This window comes from Mustela nigripes, chromosome 5 (genome assembly GCF_022355385.1).
Source record: "Mustela nigripes isolate SB6536 chromosome 5, MUSNIG.SB6536, whole genome shotgun sequence".
Taxonomy (NCBI): Eukaryota; Metazoa; Chordata; class Mammalia; order Carnivora; family Mustelidae; genus Mustela; species Mustela nigripes.
In genome coordinates this window covers 133,623,829-133,632,238 of record NC_081561.1, presented here as the reverse complement: position 1 = coordinate 133,632,238, position 8,410 = coordinate 133,623,829, and the positions used below count along the sequence as shown (strand labels likewise).

The 8,410-nt window shown below is 45.9% G+C and overlaps 1 pseudogene; it reads left to right on the top strand.

Moving 5' to 3' along the window:
• Positions 1 to 1,456: 1,456 nt before the first annotated feature.
• Positions 1,457 to 3,361, top strand: LOC132018726 (trifunctional enzyme subunit alpha, mitochondrial-like; annotated as a pseudogene).
• Positions 3,362 to 8,410: the final 5,049 nt, after the last annotated feature.

Here is an 8,410-nt window from a genome sequence, read left to right as displayed (position 1 = left end):
TTGCATTATGGGATCAAATCAACCTTTAAAATAGAATTTCACACTATCTGGAAAAGTGGAAGATGTGCTCGCCCGACCACACTACAATCCCCATATTAGAACCCATCTGGGTAGTAATTTCCAAACAGCAGGTAGATGTAGCGTGCTTCCTGTAGTGCTGTTTCTCACAGCAAAAAATATAGTAGCCACCTAAATACCAAAACAGGAGCATATATTTAAAATACTGGTGGAAGACTTCTGTTTCTCTCCACGAGACTCGATCCTTTGAGCCACTGTCAAAAATCAACAACCAATAGCCTTTGAGACAAAATTTTAAATCTTTCAAATGTTCCAATGGGGACTTCTGAGTAACATACAGTAGAATTGGTCACAGAATACAAATCTCTCCACATACCCATACAAATTAAACTCATCAACAAAAGCAGGCAAAGAAAACACTCTATACCCCCACCTTCCACACAAGGAGGAAGCTGAAAATACTGAGATATGACAGACCCTTTAGCTATGAGGGACAATATTTGTGACAGTTGGATGGGGTCTGTGGGGGGGAGAGTAGGACTGTAGTGATGTGAGATCTGTTTTGGTGATTTTTTGTTGGTCCAGGAAAGTATTTTCCTTGTTTGTAAGAAACATGCACTAAAGTACTTGGCAGTGAATGGGACATCAGGGTGACAGCTTCTCAATCTTTCCAAACCCTTCCAAATCCTTCCAACTTCATGAGATCTTTGGAGATAGATTGTGTCTCTCTATCACATTCCTATTATAGGATGAACACATGCTATAGCTAATTCATTCTGTGAAATACCAGGAGGAGAAGGAACTGAGGGAAGGTTCTTCTTGAGATTTAGGGCTCACTTCCCTGGACAAGCAGGCATGGCCAGACATTCCTGACTCCACAGGTTCCACCTCATGTTCATGCATTCATCATTGTGACCATTTCAGTCACCCACAAAGGGGAAACCTAATCACAACCTTATCTTTGATGACAATAGTGGCTTCTGGCTGTTGTGACCTTAACCTGATACAAAGACTGAGAAGATCCCACACATCCCCAACCTGCCTCCATCCACTGAGCCCTTAATTCACTTGGGATGAGGCAAAGAGACACTCCACACATTCACATAGCACATGCTGTCATTAAATCCTCACCATCCAAAGGCTGTGGACAACTGGAGGAGGCCTGTGCCAGACACAGGGCCCATCTCTATTTGAGGACATGGAAGGAGGATAGCAGGAAACTCCAAATAGGCATCTATTCACGCATTTAAAGGGTTCTGGCCTGATTGTCTATAGTCTCTCTCCAGCAAGTGCATACTCTGGAAGACTCGGAGGATTAAAAAAAAAAAAAAAAAAAAAAAAACGTAAGGGATAGGAGTTCTCAGGCCCAGGGTGAGATGAGAGCTTAGTAGTTGCAGGTAATCTGTCTAAGAAGGAAGCCCCAGGCATAGACCTGGAAATGGGTGGGAGCTCGGGTCTGTCCCTGGGAGGAGGGAACCTGGAAGGGCCTGACAGTGCCACTGGGAGAATGGGGGTTGACCAACTGGAGGAACCCCTGGGACCAGGATTAAAACCTCCAGTGGAGGTGGCTCAGTCTGTTAAGTGTCCGACTATTAGTATTGGCTCAGGTCATGATCTCATAGGTTGTGAGATCAAGTCCCATGTGGGGCTCCACGCTTGAAGATTCTCTCCACCTGCCCCTCGCCCCACTCAGGCATGCTCTCAGGCCTTCTCTCTCTCTAAAATAAATAGAAACAGACAGTTGAATATCTAGAAGAAGTTGCAACTACTTTTGCCAAACGACTAGCTGATAAGAAAATCTCTCCAAAAACACACAAGAGGTTGGTACAAAAAGTACCATCACAAGCCATGAGCATTCCATTTGTCACGCAACAGATTTACAAAAGAAGGATGAAAAGGTAGAAGAGCAAACCAAAGTTCTTTATCCTGCATATCTAAAGATAACCTGTCAGGTAAAGAATAAAGAATAGAACCGAGCAAGGGAAGGACACCGACTATCTCTGAATCTCAGAAATTTGGAGAACTTGCAAAGACCAAAGAATCAAAGGCTTTGATGGGACTTTACCACGGTCAGGACCTGTGCAAGAAGAATCAACATGGAGCACCACAGAAGGAGGTTAAGCATCAAGCCATTCTTGGTGCAGGGCTGATGGGTGCCTGCATCGCCCAAATCCCCAAGGATTGGTGCCTAAAGACTGTATCTAATTATGCTTCACTAGATGGGCTGGGCTGAGGACAGCAACAAGGGTTCAAAGGACTGAAGGATAAAGTGAAGAAGAAAACCCTAACATCATCTCAAGGGGACTCCATTCAACAACTGACCAGGCAGCTCAATTCCTAGACCTTTGAAAAGGCCAGTTGAAGGCCAAAGGTGATCAAAGCTGGTTTTGAGGACCTTGGTCTTAAGCACAGATGCTAAAGGAAGTAGAAAGGATGATTCCAGATCACTGTGTTTTTGCCAGTAACACATCATCTCTCCCAATCAGTGAAGTTGCCACTGTCAGACAAAGACCTGAGCAGGTGATTGGCAGACATTACTTCTCTCCTGTGGACAAGATGCAGCTCCTGGAGATGATCACAACCCCCCCTCCCCCGCAAAATCTAAGGACACATGCTTCTACTGTAGCACTCCTTCCAAGCAGGGCAAGGTCACCATTGTGATTAAGGATGGACCTGGCTTCTGGACCAACAAGTGTCTCATACCCATGATGTCTGCAGTCATCAGTATTCTCCACAAAGGAGATGACTCTAAGAAGTTGGATTCCCTTACCGGGAGCTTTGGCTTTCCCATGGAAGTTGCCACAGTGGTGGGATGAAGTTGGCATGGATGTAGCCAACTTCATAGAAGAGGTAGGCAAAGCTTTTATGGAGAGGGTTGAAGGCAGAAGCCCAGAGCTTCTGAAGCATATGGCATCCCAGGGCTTCTGAAGTCATATGTCTGGAAGGGCTTTCACATCTACCAGGAAAAGTGTAAAAAATCAATTTGAATTCTGAGTTGGATAGTATTTTGGTAAGCCTGAATCTGTCTCCTATCTCTGACGGTTCCTCTGACCATGACATCTGGTAATGCCTGGTAACCAGACTCATGAATGAGGCCATCAAGCCTGCCCAGAAGAGATACTGGCCACCAGCAGAGGGATATTTGAGAACAGTCTTTGGTCCTAGAGGCACCCTCACCAGGCCCCTCCTTGGAGGGTCCTGCTTCCACTCTGTGCATCTGTGGGGAGCTCAGAACATGGACCAGCTCAGGAAGTACAAGGCTGCCTACAGAAAACAGCTTACCCCAAAGCAGCTGCTAAGTGGTTTAATAAATGCTACCAGCCCTAATAAAACGTTTTACTAGTGAACAGGCACTCACACCCTGCTCTCTGGCTTACTAACTCCGACAAGATGTCATCTACATTTATCAGAGTAACCAGTGGGAAAACGAACTCTGGCACTGGCCATGCACCTTGATTAAAGTGCCTTCAGCTGTAACTCTCTCCCTCCCGGTAAAGTCAGGAAGACAGTGTAAGAGGATTATACTGAATTTCCCTATTATACAGCCCCCAACCCACAAGAAGTTCACTACTGCCAAGATTGGTCATTCCTGTTACAAATCCCAGGAATGTGAGGTGGCCACTGTGAAGGTTTCCTGAGCCACACGACACTGCTCTGAATGAGACCTGGACACTGTTACCTGCTCCCTGCTCTCACGTCCCCCACCATTCACTCCTTCAACAAAAGGGCCATGATGATCCTTCGGTTCTCCAGGGATGATGTCACTTGATTACTTATACCACATGAATGTCTGGGTGGTTTCTGCCTTTCTGCATATACTCACCCTAGTAAATGGCCATGTAGCTCTTGGAAAAGGCCAGCAAGAATCATTGCATTTGTTGTGCACTTGAAGACTTCCTCCTCACTGGAACCTGGCCTCTCTTTCTGGATCCGGGTCCCAGATCAGAGAAGTGAGTCAGGTCTGGAACCCAGGCAAAGGATTCAGACTTTCAGTTGGGTAGCTGCTTTCATCCGCCTCCTCATCTATCCTGGGGTCTTGTCTTGGTTTTTATTGTGTAAATCTAGCAGTCTCCGGATTGGCTGCCCAGCTATTTTTGATCACTGTGCTATATCACTTAAAGAAGCTAGTGTTCAGGCTACCCGGGTGGCTCAGTGGGTTAAAGCCTCTGCCGTCAGCTTAGGTCATGATCCCAGGGTCCTAGGATCGAGCCCTGCATTGGGCTCACTGCTCAGCAGGGAGCCTGCTTCCCCCCCCCTCTCTCTCTCTGCCTGCTTCTCTGCCTACTTGTGATCTCTGCCTATCAAATAAATAAATAAAATCTTTTAATAAAAAGAATCTAGTGTTCAAGATTTAAGGAACAACTGAGTTTTTGTAAAAAATGGAAGCGGGTCCACCCAAGAGCCCAGAAGCCAGGGCAGGACATACAAGACAGAGCAGGACTAGGAGATAGAAAGGAAGGAGTGGGATGGATGGCAGTGGTGGATGGTGGGGGGGAACTAATTATGACAAAACCAGAGGCCGACCTCTTTCCTGAGGGGAAAGTAAGATGGGGCAGACCTTCTCACTGGTCAGGACAGGATGATGTGTTCCTTTGAAGCCAGGGTTCTTTTTATTTAAAAGATTTTATTTATTTGTCAGAGAGAGAGCACAAGCAGGGGAAGATGCAGGCAGATGGAGATGCAGACACTCTGCTGAGCAAGAAGCCCAATGAGGGACTCCTTGCCAGAACCCTGGGATCGTGACCTGAGCTGAAGGCCCATAGAAGTTTAACCAACTGAGCCACCCAGTGAAAGCACCAGTGGGTCCTGGCTGTTTGGCTTCAACAGATATCTTGTCTCTGTGACGTAGAGAACAAAAACAGAACAGTGATTCATCCCAGAGGCTGACTTAAGAGACATGGAAAATGATAGAGAAGTGAACGAGTTCCTCATGGATCTCAAACGGAAACTGTAAGAGCTGCCTCCAGCACGTGTGGGAGCACTGGGATGAGATGCAGGAGACCACAGGTAACTCAGAAGACTGGATGGAGTGCTGGTACTCGTGAGATGAGGCTGACCTACCTGACTGTGTGTGTGTGTGTGTGTGTGTGTGTGTGTGTAGTGTGGGATGTTTGTATGTAGGTGATAGATCCAGTACAACTTCTTGGGAGAATAATGGCCACAGATATAAGTTTAACATCAGTCTTTTCCCTTGTCGCCTCCTGGCATCTCTCCCTCAATGTACGTACCTTTGGTCCTCTCACCCTGGTTTTTTGCTGGCCCCAAACCTGAGGGCAGCAGTCTGTTTCCAGAGATTATCTTCTTTCTGTTTTTTTTTTTTTTTTTCTGAGAATCATTGTTCTTTTTCATGTCATCTGGTGTCTTGCTGAAAATCCTTCAGTGCCACCTCGACTGCCGGCTTCTGAGTACTGCCTCCCCCCGTGTCCCCTCCTCCACTTCCATCACAGCGGGAGTGACTGGTCATACTGTGACCCTTGCTTCCCCCACCAGCTGTGTGACCCCTTGGCTGCAAGACACAGCTCCTTTGGACTTCCAACCCCAGGACCTGTCAGAGCAGCTGTCACAGAACCCATGGGTATAAACCAGCTGCACGGTAGGATCTCACTTTCTGTTTTTCAGAAAGCCATCCCCTGAGGTTGAACTGCCAGAAACTGCAACTATGTCCACTACCTGTAGGTTGACAAATCATCCCGCACTCTAGGGTGAATGGACTTCCCACATGCAAGGATCTGCTGCTGGCTGTCCCAAATTCAGAGGGTAGTTGTGACTTGGGGCTGAGGAGCAGTGACTCCCGAGGGGAGGCAGTTAGGATGTGGCTGATGATGGGAGCACATGGCATGGCAGGTGCAGTGATCTTCTGCGCTGGGAAGTTCAAGGAGAAAAGCAGACGGGTAATTGGCTTGTGGGGGAGACCCCTGTGAGCAGAGCAGAGGTGTCAGTTGTCTGGGCTCCAAGCACTGTGAGATGGACCTCTGTCCCACCATACCCCAGATGCAAGGGCCTCAGGCTCCCTCTCCCTGAGGAGCACACAGGGGCCAGAAGCATCTGGGGATTTCCTACTGGCCTCCTACCTTCCCCTGTACCCATTTTATTTTCTATGATAACTATCTCTGTCCCTGCCTGGCTGCTGTCCCTGCCTGGCTCTTCATCCATGGACCAAACTAAACCCACTTACGCTGCCGAGCCAGGAAAGAGCCAGCACAGCCCTTACCATGCCTCTGGCTAGAAGGTTCCCCAATGCCCAACGCCTTTGGGGAACCTCCAATGTAATGCACCCTTGGATGCCTGGACTGACATTGACCAGTGCAGAATGTGTAGCTACAGAAGGAGGATGTGGCTGAACTTGGTGCCAACAGCCATGCCACAGGACATGGAGCCTTTTCTGTTTAGGGGAATGTCTAAGAGACCCTCTCCCCATGGTCATCCTAAGTCAAACCCCAGGCCTCAAACATTTTCATCTGCCACCTTCTCCTGCCCCTCTCCACTCTTCCTCCATCCCACCCCCTGGCCCAACAATCTCTCCTCATCTCCACTAGGGTTTTCAGATTCTACTTTTATTTTTGAAGTTTTTATTTTATTTTTATAAGAAGAACCAGGCATGAGGAGGGGGATGGGGGCAGAGGTAGAAGGAGAGAATTTTTTTTTTCCAGAGGAATATTTATTAGCTTTTTGTTGTAGATAATCAACATTTAGGGTTGTTGTTGTTTTTTTTAATTTTATTTTTTATAAACCTATAATGTATTTTTATCTCCAGGGGTACAGGTCTATGAATCGCCAGGTTTACACACTTCACAGCACTCAACATAGCACATACCCTCCCCAATGTCCTTAACCCCACCCCCTTCTCCCAAACCACCTCCCCCCAGCAACCCTCAGTTTCTTTTATGAGATTAAGAGTCACTTATGGTTTATCTCCCTCCCAATCCCATCTTGTTTCATTCATTCTTCTCTTACCCCCTTAACACCCCATGTTGCATCTCTACTTCCTCATATCAGGGAGATCATATGAGAGTTGTCTTTCTCCGATTGACTTATTTCGCTAAGCATGCTACCCTCTAGTTCCATCCACATTGTCGCAAATGGCAAGATTTCATTTTTTGATGGCTGCATAGTATTCCATTGTATATATATACCACATCTTCTTGATCCATTCATCTGTTGATGGACATCTAGGTTCTTTCCATAGTTTGGCTATTGTAGACATTGCTGCTATAAACATTCGGGTGCATGTGCCCCTTAGGATCACTACATTTGTATCTTTAGGGTAAATACCCAGTAGTGCAATTGCTGGGTCGTAGGGTAGCCCTATTTTCAATATTTTGAGGAACCTCCAAGCTGTTTTCCAGACTGGTTGCACCAGCTTGCATTCCCACCAACAGTGTAGGAGGGTTCCCCTTTCTCCGCATCCTCGCCAGCATCTGTCATTTCCTGACTTGCTGATTTTAGCCATTCGGACTGGTGTGAGGTGATACCTCATTGTGGTTTTGATTTGTATTTCCCTGATGCCGAGTGATGTGGAGCACTTTTTCATGTATCTGTTGGTCATCTGGATGTCTTCTTTGCAGAAATGTCTGTTCATGTCCTCTGCCCATTTCTTGATTGGATTATTTGTTCTTTGGGTGTTGAGTTTGCTAAGTTCTTTATAGATTTTGGACACTAGCCCTTTATCTGATATGTCATTTGCAAATATCTTCTCCCATTTTGTCAGTGGTCTTTTGGTTTTGTTAACTGTTTCCTTTGCTGTGAAAAAGCTTTTGATCTTGATGAAATACCAATAGTTCATTTTTGTCTTTGCTTCCCTTGCCTTTTGCGATGTTCCTAGGAAGATGTTTCTGTGGCTGAGGTCAAAGAGGTTGCTGCCTGTGTTCTTCTCAAGGATTTTGATGGATTCCTTTCTCACAATTGAGGTCCGTCATCCATTTTGAGTCTATTTTCCTGTGTGGTGTAAGGAAATGGTCCAATTTCATTTTTCTGCAAGTGGTTGTCCAATTTTCCCAACACCATTTATTGAAGAGGCTCTCTTTTCCATTGGACATTCTTTCCTGCTTTGTCGAAGATTAGTTGACTATAGAGTTGAGGGTCTATTTCTGGGCTCTCTATTCTGTTCCATTGATCTATTTGTCTGTTTTTGTGCCAGTACCATGCTGTCTTGATGATGACAGCTTTGTAATAGAGCTTGAAGTCCAGAATTGGGATGCCACCAACTTTGGCTTTCTTTTTCAATATTCCTTTGGATATTGGAGGTCTTTTCTGGTTCCATATAAATTTTAGGATTGTATGTTCCATTTCTTTGAAAAAAATGGATGGTATTTTGATAGGAATTGCATTAAATACGTAGATTGCTTTAGGTAGCATAGACATTTTCACAATATTTGTTCTTCCAATCCAGGAG